The sequence below is a fragment of the Amphiura filiformis genome, chromosome 15 (genome assembly GCF_039555335.1).
Source record: "Amphiura filiformis chromosome 15, Afil_fr2py, whole genome shotgun sequence".
NCBI classification, from domain to species: Eukaryota; Metazoa; Echinodermata; class Ophiuroidea; order Amphilepidida; family Amphiuridae; genus Amphiura; species Amphiura filiformis.
In genome coordinates this window covers 41,285,513-41,303,195 of record NC_092642.1, presented here as the reverse complement: position 1 = coordinate 41,303,195, position 17,683 = coordinate 41,285,513, and the positions used below count along the sequence as shown (strand labels likewise).

Here is a 17,683-nt window from a genome sequence, read left to right as displayed (position 1 = left end):
AGAAGCTTCCGGTTAAGTACAATTTCATACACCTCCAGAAAAATTATTAAGACAAAGAAAAACAGAAGGACTATACTTCTTTGATCAGCTCGTAATCGGCGGGAATTGTTAGATTTTTACCACTACGCCAAAAAGTAGAGTGCCGTTAAAGTGACATAGTTGACCTGAATGGTATATTTTGTGTGTTAAAGAAAGTAGGCGAAGTATTATGGCTTCAATAATTGACTTACGATGCTTCTGGCAAGATGTCACAAGCAAGACAATCCTCAAAATAAAACATATTGATATTAATCCGCGATGTTATAAGGCCCGCCGATTACGAGCTGATCAAAGTATAGACATACACACACTCACAACACAAACACCTTCTTGTGGGGGTATATATAAGCAAGCACAAATGACATTTCCTTGGGGGAACAATTTTTGTGTTTACACACAGGGCCAATACACATTGTCACATTTTGCACTTTTTCTCACAGGTACTTGTGAGATAAGTGCTTCCTCGCTTGAAGATAAGCGTAAACAAATTGCGCTATTGCGCGTGTACGTGTGTCCCGCTGATTCAACAAAGGGTTTCGTTCCTTTTAAATGGTGAACACGAGTGAAATAGACCAAGTCTACGAAAAAAAAAACGACATCCAAGTATGATCTAGAGTACACAGCGTCGTGAACCAGTGATACATGAAATATTAATGTAATATAAGTAGGGTTTTTTAATGGCAATAATTTTTGTTTCGTTAAATAAAGACCACATGCGTATATTATTTTATAGCTATTGCCCATTGAAAATCCTATGTTACAGCTCTTCTTGCACTATTTCCATTTCCGAAATCAAAACACGTAATATGCTATTCGTGCTTCGTAGCTATGGCATTGTACTAACCACAAGATAGCTCTGTATAGCGTCTAAGATGCTAATGCGAAGTAAATTAGCGGAAAATAAGAATCCTGCTTTTAAAAAGGGAGTCGGAATGCTTGACATACAAACCTATCAGTGGTGATATTAATGTTTTGAATCACGTTTATTTTTTTAAGTATTATTGTCATTATCGTGGCTTTAGAGTAGATATTTAGGCTACTTTTTTTATACAGTACTTCTCTCACTTTCGTGTGTTAAACAGGAGATAACTTTCATACAACCCTTGGGCTGATCCACCTCATCACGTTATGTTTTAGAAGACGCCATTGTACTTTTTAATGCCTTCGTTAATGATTTATATATCTAGTAATTTTTACTCTTAAAATGCGTTTTCAATTGTTCAATACTCGTATTGAGAAAGATGTAGTGAACAAGGGTATCTGTTTATTATTGACGGTTTATTAACGAAATGGTATCTTAATGGAATTAAAAGCCCACTTTATTATTATTGATTATAATTAATGGGTCTTGCATAGTATCTCACTTGAAGTGAAAGCTAGTTGTATGTGTGCGCAATGGAGTGGTTATAACGACATCAAAGTAGTAACTACTATACACATATATGGCAAGAATAGGCACGTGTGTTGCAGCTCACATACTTTCACTCATGTGTGATTCTAGCCATAGGGGATTTCTCAATTATCGATACAACTGACATTTTTACTCAGAATTTCAGGCAAATGTTTTGAATTATAGTCTATGAAAAAACATTTTCATTCCCGACAAACTAAGGTTTTGAACTATACACAGAGAAAGACCTTACGGTGAACACGAGTCGTCTCTTATGAGCCTGAAGCAAATAATATAAGTCCGCGGTGCTGTATAAATGTCTATCAAACAACCACCGACACACATGCTTGAAAGGCCACATGTCACCAAGGAAATTGTCCAAAGTTGGCAACATTTTCCAAAAACGTCTGACATTTCAGAACATTTTATAATGCTACGTAAAATTCCCCAACATTGTCTTGAACGCATTGGAAAATTTTGGACAACTTCGTGAAATCCGCGGCCACTTTACGCAGTTTGTGCGCAGGGTGAAGCAATTTTGAGTAATTTGTCTTTTCAGAAACTTTACGCAATTTTGAAAAAAATGTTAAGCAATTTTATGAAAAATTTTACGCGATTTTGAGAAACTTTAAAGCAAGTTTGTGAAACTTAACCCGATATTTTCGAGAAAGTTTTAAGCAAGTTTGTGGAACTTTGAATAACTTTATTATTATTTTGACAATTTTTGACCACTTTGGGTATTTCCCTGTTACATGGGGCCTCTTGAACTTAAAGACCGACAAACAAAGCTAAGAGGAGTTTGAATCAAGCGTTTGTAGTAATATATACAATTAATATATTTACTGTGTCTTGTGTCTGTGGTCTTTTTGTTTCATATGATAATGAGTTTGGTTATCTGTTTGTTTAAAAACTTCGTTTTGCATCATAAAACGATGCAGAAAAACTGAAAATGTTAAGAAAAACAAAAAACAACAACAGTGTATTAGAATGTTGCTATGATTGTCACTAACCAATACACGGTATCAGGGGCTCCGGAAGATTTTAAATATTGGGGGCCCAATGGCACCTGGCCAAAATTATTGGGGGGGAGAGCAATGGTACTTTTCCATAGCTACCAGAATTGTTGGGGGCGGGCCCCCCTGGGCCCCCGGTTCCGGAGCCACTGGGTATTTTATTTCATTTTGAAGCACAGCATACCTTACTTCGAACCTACTGTAGCACATCCTTGATATTATCTCATTACTGGCGCAATGGCATTGTATTGATATCAGAAATTTATTCTTTATATTTTGATAGTTGTTGTATTTTTTTAAAATAAATTATTGACATTCCAGGAGCCACACTGTTGGTGATTCCGTTAATTATCATCATCAATATTATCAATATGATTTGTATATGATCAGAGCATTACTGATGGTAGACGAGAAATAAGATGGCTTTTACGAGAACTGGGTAAACCCGTAATGTACATAAGCGTGTTCCTACACGAACCCACTTGAGGTATATAAGGCGCAATTGTTTTAAGTAGATAGGCATGCGACGTCGGCTAAAGGCAAAATCGTTCCGAGAGAATAACGTCATCTTACAAATGATGACGTCATCTTAAAAGAGTCTAGTACCCTGTGGAATTTTACTATTGAACTGAAATTGATCAATGAACACTCGTTCATTACATTATATTGCATTGTTGATAATTGACACCAGGACTTTCGGAAACAAACCTTCTATATTGAACATGGAATACAATTACACAACACTGAACAACACTAAAATAAATCTGAACTTCATTCTGTCTGTGAGATGTTGAAAAAATGAAGGCTATTTTAAATAAACATGACCTGCCTGTTGCAAAACGGCAAGACGAACTCTTGATCGAAAAATCGTTCTTTAGTTTAAGGCATACCCGAAGTTCATTATTTAAATTTATTTAATTCGTGTTTTTATAGCTTTTGAATCAATACCATGCCTTAAACCTACCTGATTAAACTACAGGATGTTGTTGAAGGAACCTGTCAATTGTTTTTGGGAAATCGTAAAAAGACAGCAGGTTGATGGTTTGGTGTTTTCGTCTTCTTTCATACAAAAACACCAACATACAAACACAAACACAGCAGAGACATAAACCTACACACCCCAACAAACCCAGTCCTTGCACATACACACAACATCTGTTCTCTCTCCCTCTTTTTCTTCTTTTTTCCTTGCTTCTTTCTTTCTTTCTTTCTTTCTTTCTTTCTTTCTTTCTTTCTTTCTTTCTTTTTTCTTTCTTTCTTTCTTTCTTTCTTTCTTTCTTTCTTTCTTTCTTTCTTTCTTTCTTTCTTTCTTTCTTTCTTTCTTTCTTTCTTTCTTTCTTTCTTTTCTTTTCTTTTCTTTTCTTTTCTTTTCTTTTCTTTCTTTCTTTCTTTCTTTCTCGATCTTTCTCGATCTTTTCGTTAATCTTCTATCTGTCCTTTTCGTTATCTTCCTTTTTTTCTTTTGAATTATCTTTCTTCTTTCCTTTTCATTATCTTGCTTCTTTCCTAGCACGATTTAGGGACCAAAAAAAAATCGGACCTGTTTTTAAAAATATCACCCAACACGGTACACGATCACCAAAATACAGCGAACCATTTAGCAGCAATGAGCTATTGATCCCTGAGTGATAGAGGGCAGGCTATTGGATGTTTTCAGTGAGGATATTCGTGAGGATGAAACCTCACTGTTTTTATTTGGTCCCTATATCGGGCAGTAGTTGTTCTTTCCTTTTATTCTCAACTGCTCAATGTGTACATCTTATAATGTATCAATCCAGCTGGTTTACACTAGCAGTAGTCATGATATCTATCCAACTAACCATTTTAAATTGCGACATATTGCACCTGTATTTATAACATCTTCACAACTCCAGGCTGTAAAGAATTAATGACCTATAAATGTGTCTCAAGCAAAGGAATGAATATAGAAATTGTCCTGGTAACCTACTGCGCTAATTATTGTCAATTTACGCCCAACTGATATTACAGTAGTTCAGATTAAGGTCCGTTCATACTACTACCGCATTTGCGATGCGTTGAGTTGCGGCAAAAGTAATCGATATATCTGCATCGCAAAGCAACGCATCGCAAATGCGGTGGTAGTATGAACGGACTTTAAGTTGAAACTATTATCAGTTTTGTTTAATAATTAGTTGTGATCTATATATAAATCTCCTTTTATTGTCTAGCTGCCCAGCAAACACAAAACGTTTTCGAAATCATTCGCAAAAGGTTATAAAAGGTTGTCAGAAAACGTTTAAATGTCGGGTTATATAAAGGGTATATTAAGAGTATAAAACGTTTTCATAACCTTAAAAAACATTTTTGATAATCTACTGCTCAGCAAACAAAAATGTTTTACAGAAAACGTTTAAATGTCGGGTTATATAAAGGGTATAAAATCGTTTTAATAACATTCCAAAAACATTCATGAAAACTTGATACAAAACATTCTAAACAAAATGTTATTTTGGGGTTGAAAAAATATTTTGCGAAAAATGTTTGCCCAAAATATTTTCAATAACGTTTTAAAAACGTTTTCATGACCTTTATATAACCCAACATTTAAATGTTATTAAAAGGTTTTGAAAAAACATTTTAAGAACATTTCTGTGTTTGCTGGGTTCAAATATTTTAACATAATGTTATTTAAGTATTGACACAATATTTGGCAAAAATGTTTGCAAAAATAGTTTACAATAACATTTTTTGAAAACATTAAAAATATTGTTGAAGTGTGTTTTCATACAAAACGTTTTAAAACGTTATCATGACTTTTATATAACCCGACATTTTAATGTTATTAAAACATTTTTACTTAAACCAAAAGCCAAAATATAACTTATTTAAAACGTTTTTAAAATGTTTTTGTGTTTGCTGGGTGGTGATATTGATTTTGTACAATTTGGGGTTTGAAAGTATTGGCTATTTGAAATTTAGACGAAGAAAATTGTTCAATTAATGAAAATGTTTCTTTATCACAACAAAACACTAAACGTTTTCTTTTATTTTATGTAATAGGTAGACCAAACCAAGTAGACAGACAGACAGACAGACAGACAGACAGACAGACAGACAGACAGACAGACAGACAGACAGACAGACAGACAGACAGACAGACAGACAGACACCCAGACAGACCTACAGACAGGCAGGAAGGTAGACAGATAGTCAGGCAGGTGAGAAACACATAAATGCATATACCTACAAGCACACATACCATACACCATCCACCGCCCACACAATTGGGTATCAACAAAGTTCACTCTATGCTTTTAACCTTATTTGTATACGTATACCCCTTAACCGTATTTGTATAAATAAACCATATTTTGTATAGGACAATGCTTGAATCAAACAGACTTCAATTCGATATTTGATACATTGCATTTAGCACGCATGACATATACAATATCACGGCAAGCTTTATTTACCGTGCATTGAGTTACTTAAATAATTCAGCTTGAGCCCGGGAGCTTACGTCTAGTCCGCCAAAATGCCAAGATTCGAAGAGGTGCTGATTCAGCTGAAACGAGTACTAATTTTTGGAATTATGGAAACTTTCGGGCCTCATAACTGCTAAATTATTGGTCTCAAGTATATAGAAGTATATATATTTAAAATAACAAAGACTTGATAAATTCATCTGTGAGGTTAAATTTGGGCCAAAAAACTGGTTTTTTGAAAAAAAATTTTAAAAACTAGATAGGAACTGATTTTTATTTTTTTTGAATTTTTGAACCAACTTCACCAAAATATTTGAAATTTGGTCTAAAATCAGGCTTTTTATTATTATTTTTTAATTTAGCATTTTTGGGATTTTTTCTAAAAATGAGCATTTTGGCCCAAATTTGACCTCACAGATGAATTAACCAAGTCATTGCCATTCTAAAAATCTATACTTTTATATTCTTTAGCAGTTATAAGGCCCGAAAGTTTTCATTATTCTAGGTTTAAGACCAACCTTAAGAGCTCTTGTTGAATGGCAAGATACAGGTTCTAATTCCGTTTGAAAAAAGTTAGAAAGAAAGTGTTTATATATTTCACATAAAATAATGTAATATTGCTACTAATTACAATCTGAGCTAACAATTATGCAATACTGTTTGGCTAGTGGCTACTAAAGAAAATATGATATTATATGGCCGTTAATATGATATGAGAGTATATATTACACAAACTATGAAGTATCACAACACGTGTACAAATTCCATCTCCTGTAATAACCCGCGCATAATGTACATGAAATTATTTGTCAAATATCTAAGTTATTCACAAAAACTACGAAACCGTTATTCACGTGGATTCATTTTACGACTTCAAAGCATCATAAAAATAGTAACTATTTATAACACTACCATTTTCAAAAGGAAGCAATTTTAAAATTCTATTATTACTTAAAAGTGAAAATCATTTAGAAAGATCTTATAAAAGCTACACAAAACCGATCTAATATTGGTATTTCTTAAGCTATTTGTAACATTGATTATCATGTCATTAAATATAAAAAGTGAGCGAAAGCAATTATATAAAAAGAAGATCAATCAGAATTTGCAAAGGCTTTTTAAAATTCAGTCAAGGTCTAGCATAAATTTCTCGATCTCAATAGAAATAATTTTACCTTAATTAATGACGTTCTCCTGAATTGAAAAGATTCAACAAAACGGTTCAGTCACTATTGTTACCAAAATAATTATCAAATGTATTTTCTTGAAATAGAAATGGTTCGAAATTCAATAAAAGCGACAGTAAAACAAGGAAGCGGTAAGGACGGGCATGTACAAGACTAGAAGTCTGATGTAGAAAGCAGGAGTGAAACCGGAGTGGCAGAGAAAATACCTGAGGCCAGAATATGTATCGGTAACTTTGTCCAGCTGCGAGTTTCGAACCCGGGCTGCAGTACCCCAAGCCGACCTATATCTTTACTACTCACTAGACATACCCATAGGCCATACCTTGTAGTATGCCAACTTAGGCAATTTAGCGTGGTTCGCCTACTTTGTTGTTTTTTTGTCCTGGTTGGCATGCATGATTTTTTGCGCCATTTGCGAAACATTTTATTATGAAAGTGGCTGTTAAGGTTATAAGTAAAAGGCTATTCTCTGGGTTCACGGTTGTTTTAAAATGGTTATTGAATAAGTCAAGCATTTCTTTTTTGCATACTTTGAAATATTCCACTTGCTGTTTTATCTCATTTGTTAAAATACTTCAAGGTCAAACATGAGGCACAAGCTTAGCAAATACAAAGTCTTTAATTCAATAGTGATCAAATTTTACATAAGCTGCATGCATCTGCTGCTGGTATACCGCTACAATAAAACTTTTTTCATCAAACTAAGCAATAAAGCAAACTACCATCTGTTTTATTGAAAGCGTACTTAATTTCTCCGTTGTTGAATAATTATGCGTGATGGAATGCATTAAGCTATGCGTTGTCAGAATATCAAGTGAAATATTCACCATATTCAGGATGAGCAACACGGGTAAAAATTGTATTTTAATCTGAAGAGATCAATTCATATTTTAATATTAATTTTCCTCGATGGAATATTTGCCACTTGAATGGTGCAGATACTGTGTGCAAAGGGTAACGATAAATTTAAGACTATATTAGAGAGAGGAGAACCCCAGTGTTCAAAATGGGGATTTTTTTCACCATGTTCACACATTAGTCTGTATCCATCATTGTCCATGTTTTCAAACACATTTGACGGTATTGTTGAATACTATAGTGCAGCTGTTTAACACTACAACTTCCAAAACCCCAGGTTATATTTAACTTTTCCTGAGTGTTTTTAATGATGAATACCATCGCACGTAAATTATGATAACGGACTGGATTATTGAGCTCCATTATGATTATGATACCATGATCCAGTAAAATTGTCCACTGCAATGACCATAATAGCAGAGTTCAAGGTTAGTTTGTACTGCATGTTACAATCACTTTGGAGCAGGTCTTTGCAGTAGTGTAGCCAGAAAATGTGCAGAAGAATTCAAATATCACAGTTATACTTTTGTAGGTCCTGTGTTTCTTGAGTTATGTTGTAAAGAGGGCTGAAACAACAACACTTTTGTAAAACGTACATAACTCATTAGCAGCAATATATCAAGCATGATTTGTACATTGAACTTTTGCAAAACATTAAAGTGTTAATTTTCAATAATATATTGATTTCGATACTGAAAATCGCTTCGATCAACAATACCTAGTCTACCCGTAAAGTGTCATTAATGACATTATAAAAACATCATTTCATTTTTTCACATAATTGCGGCTTAGATACAATATCAACAAAAAGACCTTTACACTGGGGATGCAATAGAGATCACGCATCTATTAAAAATTGATAGTAAAATGGTCGAGACCTTCTATTATGGAGAACTGATCAACAGGTCACTATAAAGACATTTTAAAAAGCATAATCCAATATCAATGACAAACACGTATGCTATTAATAGTTTCATACATCAATGGGTTGCATAATATATGGGTTTCTTTCAGGAAAGATATATTACTACATGAAGATTTGATGATTAGATTGCCTATGATAAAAGATTGAGAATTTTAATGAGTATATAATGTTATATGGTTCGAATCTCGTGGGAATTTGTCTGACAGGTCTTCATATAACTTATACAACTGCACTATACACTATAGACTAGTCAGTTTTTGATAAATAACAAATACGTATTAATCGTGATGAGCGCCTTCAGTTGAACTGGAAATTATACAGATGTTTTATCACAAGAAAATTATTGAATAAATGGTTATGAAAAAAGATTTATATAATTAGTGACAATTAATGTGAAGTATACGTATGTTATCGAATGTTTGCCGCGCACCTGTACAAGCCAGTAGTGTTTCCTTTGTGAATGGCACATTGTGCCCCCATTCATAAAGGACATACTGTTGGCTTGAACAGGCGCATGTGAAACAAAGCCAATGCAGTCATGAGGTCTCGAAACTACCAACTTGCGACTTTATACTTATTTTGTGGTATAGCAGGTCACATTATATGTCTATATAATACTAATTAAGTGAGTGAATGGCAAGCGATACGTTGATAATTACAAACGAGACTTGAACATACGGACAGACAGCCGTAAGGAGAATATATGTAGTCTCTGGAGTTCGTAAGCCAAATTTACCACAAATGAACAAAGGGAACTCAACAGTCCAATTCCGCCTACCACGTCAATATGGAATTCGTTCACATAGACAAAACAAGGCATACATACCCATTACCAGTGGCGTAGCCAGGATTTCGGTGTGAGGTGGCAAAGCCAAATTTTTGTCCTCATTCAGGGGACAAGACCAGACATTCGTCCCTATTTATGTTGACATGACGCATGCCAGCCTGACTAACATAGCAACATATTTGTAGATTATACAGACCAAGAGGAGTTTGGAGAGTTTCATAGTTTTTAAAAGTAGAAGTAAGTGGGGTCACAAAAGTGGGGTCGCAAATAATGTACCAACCTTTTTGTGTAGGCGTATGCCTAATTCACTTTCTCGGTAATCCAAGATTTAGAAAAAGTACCTTAGCAGGAAGTTTTTTGGATTTATTGGGTTCCTGTGATTGGTAATGTGATTAAAACGGGCAATTATTGATTGGAATAAGGCTAATTTTCCACATGAAGATATATGTCTGTTGTGGCGGTTGTTTATGGGAAATACTGGTGGGGATGTGTGAAAATATGTATCTGGAATGTACTCAACAATAACACACACATTAACTTAAGAAATTATACCATCGACCCTAACAAAGGAAATGGTCACAATGTTCATGCGCCTTTATGGTTTTCAGTAGACAGTTGTATAGTTCAGTTAACACAATAGGTGTCTTACTAGAAACACTGCATTCGGTTTTAACCTTTTCAACAGAACCACTTCGTAGCACTTGCCATATCACCTGATCTTCGCAGACCGTCATTAGTGACCAGTGACAGCTCATTATGCATGCACCATACTGGTCAAGTTACACCTTCTATCACTATGTTGGAGGGGCATTTTTGCGATACAAAATGCTTGAACTTTAAAGATTTCGACAAACCCAGTGTGTAGTAATTGGTAATTATTAATTAATTTGGCAATTATTTTATTATGTGTTGGTTAAGTGCGAAACTTTACCAGTCAAAAGAAAATGACAACAAACATCATTTCTATTTTAAAACCTTTTCTAGACACACAGGGCTGAGCTTTTGATACTCTTTATTCATCTTCAGAATAAGTAGGATTTTCAAAATATTTTTTCTAGTCACGTATAACTGAGTTTTTGATACGCGTTACACACCCTTAGAATGACACGACAATAATGTTTTTTTATATATATACACTCTTGGAGGACAGCTGTCAAGCTTACACTTCACACTTCAAAATATTTGACAGGTAAAGTAGAAAAAAATGACAACATGTGGCAACTGCAAATGTTAAATTTGTTTAGTGTCTTACAAGTCACTAAATTTTGTACTAGTTAACATCCATTTCATATGGGAGAAACATCTATAGCTTTATTCATGTTAGAAGTTTTGGGCGGCTAAAAATTCCATGAACCCTGCTTTCACACCATTCGGTGCTCCTGTATAAATCTTAGCACCATTTCAGCCAATATGTTAGTTCAGTTGACAAGTAAGTTTGCGGAAATCGTAAAAAAGCTTTATTTGCTTGATACTGATTTCGGTTGATCAACAATGCTGGTTTCATACTTTCATGTCGCTTGCCGCTGAGCGACATGACGCATGTGAAGTGTAGCCAAAACGGACACAATCAAGGCTTATGATTGGTTGATACGTCATGCCGCTTGCATTCAACATTAACACAAAAAATTAGCCACAGACACAACCATTTTCAACGGTATCAACGGTTTTGGAATGCTGGTATTCAAATGAGACAGGACAATGATTTTCTTTGGAAAATGATGGTATTTCTTCGTTGTATGTTTTATACATATCTACTGCCTTCGTAGTTTATTCAATCATTCATTATTCATAAAGAAAAACCCCAAAAGAAGTGACAATAAAAAAGAAGAAGGAAGTAACAACAGATCAAACAACTTTTTTGTACTTGTTTAGGTACCACAAAGTACTTTTTGAAAGATGACAACTGTATCACGATATTTGTAAAGTTATAGAAGTTTTAAAGGTCACTTGTGTAAGGTTATATCCTCAATATGTTCAATTCCAATTATCCAAACTGTCAACAGCACCGAATAAATAAGAAACAGATATCGAAACATAATCTTGTTTCGTACCGACTTCACACATATGAGATTCTCAAGACGTCCTGTAAAAAATTGGGTATTTAGTGGCCAGGCAATGATAAATGCGAACACAAATAGGACATTGACACATTAACTCTTATTAAACAAATGCGTACCCGGATATTAAGGAAGACTATCACATGGTCAGTTAAAGGACTGCTGCAGAAGCTATAGATTGATCAGCTCGTAATCGGCGGGCCTTATAACATCGCTGATTAATATCAATATATTTTATTTTGAGAGTTGTCTTGTGACATCTCGCCAGAAGCATCACAAATTATTAAATCCTATACTCTATCTACTTTATTTAAAACGCACAAAATAGAGCAGATAGGCCAACTACATCATTCTTAACGTGGGTCTACTTTTTGGCATAGTGGTAAAAGCCTAACAATTCCCGCCGATTACGAGCTGATCAAACTATAGATTGTCCCACAGTTTCGGTTCCTTCTCATGATATGTGAATACGACAAGTTATATTCCTATACGACGACATTAACCATTATTAGGCTTAGTATATGGCATATTTGCGCTGTCCTCATCAGGTCGCCTAATAGAGGCTATAACGTAATTTCCTCTAAGAGTGTTGGAGTACAATGTATGCACCTGCTACACCTTATAACCTCTCGAACAAGTGACTTTAATCCCTAGCAGTAATCCTCACACTAACCTAACCCTAAACCTAAACCATAACCGTAACCCTAACTTTCTGACTAGCAAACCCATTCTATTTTCGGTCTAGCTAACTTTTGTTCGCACTACAACACCTTATTGTCGGATGAGCGAACCTTAGTACTAGCGCTCAGTCCGTTGGTTCAGTATTGTAGAGTCATAGTCTACAGTACCAGTCGCTATCCACAGACCCGAGGAAGGTTTATGCAGAACCAAAATGATTTGACATACTTACAAGAGTTCAGTTGGTTTGCTCAAGATTAGAAACAGTAAAGGTGGCTCCTCTTCTTGCCCAACCATAAACCTGTGAAAAAACACAAAATTGTGAGCCGAAGTCAGTTTTTTTGCGAGTTATGCTTGATGATTACAATACGTAAAACAAATACTTGTTTCATTTATTCTAGGTAAAGCTCGAAGTGTCTAGTTTCATTGTATGACGCATAAATCGGTCGAGTTGTTTTGCAGAGTCATAGTTTGAAGTTCCTCACAATCATATAACAAGTAAACGTTGTACATCTGGATTAATATATGTGGTCTTGTCCTGGTACACGTCTAGAACCAGGGTCACAAGTATTCAAAGGCTGGTAATGGCGTAATACATAATACGTTCTTATCCCTTTACTTGTAGAATTGGCCACAGATCAGGTACGAAAATATGCTACATAGACGTGGTACTACTAGTTACGCATTACCTGTTACATCAGTACATTCGGTTACCTGTATGTACACACAGTGAACTAAATCACAGGTATGGGACTAGATTGACGGAGAACCATTTTAGAACTTTGCAATTGAGTAGATAGATTGAATGTGCATAGTTCTCAGATTCACACCGAGAAATACAAAATAGAGCACTCCCAATCATAATCCATAATTCTTGGATTGACAGGTGTACTGAAATACATATGAAAATGAATACATTTGATGATAGCTAAAGCAAAATAAGTAACTTAATATGACAACTAATTCCTATTCTGTATCACAAGAATGTCGATCTAAGTGCTGGCTGACATTTTGTTACGTAGCTGTTAACATTAAGAAAATGTAGCTACACGATGTACGTGTATAGCATACTACTCTAATTCATATTCGCTCTGGCACAGGGTGTCCATGAAGAAACTACACTGTTGGAAGTACATCATTAAATTCGGTCGAATCATAATAAGATGCGCCTCCAGCGTTTGCTGGGGGAGAGGTCAACATTCAGAGCCCGTATAATACGAGCACAACACAGGAACATAATGTCATTGTGTGTTTAAATTATAACGATGTGCAGCAAAACAGTAATTAACAAAGATAGTGGATCCATTTTCTATCAATTGATCACACGGAATCCTTCGTGGAGCTATTTTCATCATTATTATCACACTCGTGTGAAAATTTAATGGTGGCTAGAACAGCAATGTCGACCCTGAAGGTCAAAAATTTGACTAGCAAGAGCAACCGCTGGTGGCGCATCGTATTGTGAATCGCCAAAATTATAACAATTTGAGAATTACATCTCATTTTTAATCCATCCTATAAGTAAAACATATATTATATATTGAACAATCATGACAGTTATTATAGACTCCTCATGTTCAGAGCTTCATAAGTCGCAAAATCCATCGAAACTTTAGTCGTAATACCCATTTCACTAAAATGATTTACGATCATAAAAGCAAAAACAGTTACGCGTGTGGAAATCATGTTGTAACTTTATTGTGTTGTCGTAAGGTCAGCAAAATGGTTTAATGCACCACCCATGGGATATTATCAGAAGCAGCTTAATATTATGTTCGTGTCCTATAAAGATCATGTTGCAAATTAATTAATTCATACGACCAAGGCAAGGAGTTGCATTACACTATAACTCCATCTTCAAGAATCATTATAAAACAAAAGGCTATCTCCATTAATATAAATCAGACTTTGGCGTTGCTATCGTTCACTTCCCAGGATCGACTCGGGAGACTTGAGGATCATAACGAAGTGCTTTATTTTTTATGGACATACGCTCGTATATATCTTGTTTTCTGCTTTGTATTATTGTTTAATCATATTACAGTACGAATTTGACATAGTGGTTCAAAAGTCACTTCTCTTGTTAATTTATTTTGCATTATTATAAGTAAGCGCTAAGTAATATGTTATATGTTTTTTGCTCTTTAGATATGACACATATAAAATGTAATCTATGAGCCTTGTAAGTACTTCGTCTAATTCTTTCTCTTAAGGGGACTCGAATTTTTTGTGCGTAATTATAGAGGGCCAGGGGATTCACTCTATCATTAAAAAAATCATTTGAAGAAGTCAAAGAGCCCTAAGAATAAAAACTGTAGTGTAATTCACGCCAGACACAATTTCTTTATATGACAAAAATTAATTTTTGTAATCGAACAAAAAACAAACGTTTTATATCAATTTTAAATTTAGCCTGAATCCGTAAATATGGTACCTCTCGCCCTTTTTTTAGGTCAAGGCTGTTTTTACCATTATGCAGCGAACCATTGTTGAAGCTATTTCACATACATGTATAAAACATTCTAGAGAAAGAATGATGCCATATACTGTTGAAATATCTTTTGTTGATTTCGAATGATAATGTCATGAAGTCGTAAATTTTAAGGTCAAATTCCTAAAACCAAAACAAAACATTGCGACGCATGTATTCCCCGACTTACGCAATTTCATCATCACATCAGTGTCTTTATTATTTGTTTGAAACCTTTCCCGAACGTTCGTGCTCTTTATGCATAAAACGGGTAATCTATCTTTACAAAACGCGTCTTTTTTTTAGTAAACAAAAGGCTAAAGATGGCATTATGAGATTTATCATTTATCATTACACTACTTCACTCAACTGCCACCGTGGCCGAACGGTAGAGCGCTAGACGCGTAATCGAAGGAAGTTTCGAATCGCTGGTTCGAATCCCAACGAAGCCTGTGGAAACTTTTTTTTTCTTCAAAATTCATGATCGCATTCCGAAATGAGTCACTTGTCGGTAAATCATGTATCGTATCCTTAACAATAGGGTGTATTTAAACAAGAAAGGAAAATGCCAAAGATTTGTGAAATAAGTCTTAATGAATTATTAACGTAAATTGAGATAACGTCTATTATCCAAGTGATTTATAGGACTATAGAATATAAATAATATTCAGGCCCGTACGTAGGGGGTGGGGTGCGGGGTGTGACGCACCCCCCCCCCCCAATTTGGAAAAGTATACATAAAGTCCCAAAATTATAGAATTTGCGAGCTTAGCGAGCGAAAAATTAGGTTTTTACGCTTTTTGGACAAGAAAGGTCCCAATTTTATCCACTTTTCACAAAATCGCCCACCCCTTGGAAAAAAGGTCCACTTTTTTTTTTTTTTTTCTTCCAAATGAAATTCTACGTACGGGCCTGACACAATATTCCAAAAAACTATTTAATACACTAGCTTTCAGAGAAGTACGGTACTAATTTGCCCATGTGAGCATACACGGCAGAAGTGGGGTTCTGATGGCTGATGATCATCTTACAATCATAACAACACTGAACAGGCCAGTAATCTGATTGGCTTCGTTCAGCGGGAATGGAGTACAAAGTCCTACGTAAGTCCTTCATTAAAAGTTCGCGTGCGAGAGTAGACCATAGTAAGATAGTGTGGTACTTATCTGTAAGCGAGTTTAGTTTTATTTGGTTATATGCTTCACGAAATTCTTTTCATGAATTTTCGGTGCATAGGAGATATGTTACCGAGACAGAGAGAATACAATCCATTGTGCGTGCACTTAAAGATACAGAAAAGAAAATTGATTCATTGATATTTTTCAGCGTTGAATTTATTTTATGTCTAAACAACGTTCTCTATAATGCGATGTTGAATTTGTTGAACATGACTTAAATGTAGAACCATAGAATTATGCCATATCGGTCCTAATTTGTCCAATCTCTATGTGGATTTGACTATTTGATTTGACACGTATTCATTTTACTCAGCGTTGGAAATGCAGCAGGTACGTTGACAAAGCGGACACTTCTGAGTATAGCCCTAGATCCGGGCCGAGCGGTACGGGTCTTTACTAATGCGGGTCGAACCCACGCAGTGCAATTGTGTTGTGCTCTTACACCGGTGTATAAATGGGTTACCAGATCGAGATGATGGGAAGGTAAAAAGGCTCGCTTACGGGAGGTGTGCGAACACACCCAGCAGATGAGCTGAGAAAGCTGAGAAAGAGAGATGGACACTCCTGTCCAACGGAAAGTATGAAACTTCATTTAATTCACGTCTACGTTCTGAGTGTTTCTGCCTTTTCTGAAACTACAAATATATTAATAACAAATGAATATTCTGGATCAAAATCCGTCTAGAATACAAACAGCTTTGATTCTCAATCGCATATCACTTATCAAGTGAATATAAAAAAAGCAATGAATACCAGCTCAACCTTTACCTTGGATTTACCTATAGGTCAGAGGATGATTTAAGGAAGCCCCATCATGCACTGCAAACGTGTTATCACTAGAGTTTCAACTGCCACTTTTTCTGTGCACAATTCTGTGCAAAAGATGTTGTTTAAGAATTGTGCGTGTGTCATTATTACTTCGTCGATTTCAGAACAAAAGTGATGTATGCATAAAGGATAATTCACACCTTCTGTAGGTAACATAAAATGTGAAATCGACTAGCATTTTGAATGCGTTTGTATTGTAAATATATCAGTCCAAATTCAAATTTAACCATGCCCGTCAATGCAATGTGAGAGCAGTGGTGTCATGTTCACTCACACAGCTGTGCTAACCGCAAGTCAACACAGTGGTGTGGTGGGAAGTGCTTAAATCATCCTCTGCCTATAATAGGTCTGTTAACTCATCAGCTACTACATCTAAATGAGGATTTATAAATTTAGGTTCAAATTCCTGCGGAAGAAGATTTGCAAATCTTTATAGAGCCTTAAAGCTATTGGAGTTATTAATAGGGTTAATTCTACTTATACCTTAGAGCGGGGGTTTGTGAAAGATACTTTTATTGCCATTAGTTATGATATTGAAAACTAAAAGTAATGTTATTTAACATTTCCTGTTTATTCTCTGTTGAATTGAAGAAGATTTTTTTTATATTGTTATGATGCAAAACTGTTGTCTTTTCTAAGATGTTGCGTTTTTGTGCAGGCAAATTCTATAGAATTGCCCTCTGTAGTCTATAATGTCTTTATTAGGTGTTCTTATTATTCTTATCAATCTTGTCATTCTCCTTATTAAGTTTTTTGTATTAATGTTATTGTACAGGGTGTGCCTGAAAGAACTGTATTTTTTTGAATGTCCAAACAAACATAACTAA

At 35.1% G+C, this 17,683-nt stretch overlaps 1 long non-coding RNA gene across 1 annotated transcript in view; it reads right to left on the bottom strand.

Annotated features, from left to right (window-relative positions):
* Positions 1-17,683, bottom strand: part of LOC140171646 (uncharacterized) — a 179,312-nt gene that overhangs the window by 72,022 nt on the left and 89,607 nt on the right. The window contains exon 2 of the long non-coding RNA XR_011861627.1: positions 12,613-12,681. This is a non-coding gene — a long non-coding RNA (uncharacterized lncRNA). The remainder of the gene's footprint in view (positions 1-12,612; positions 12,682-17,683) is intronic.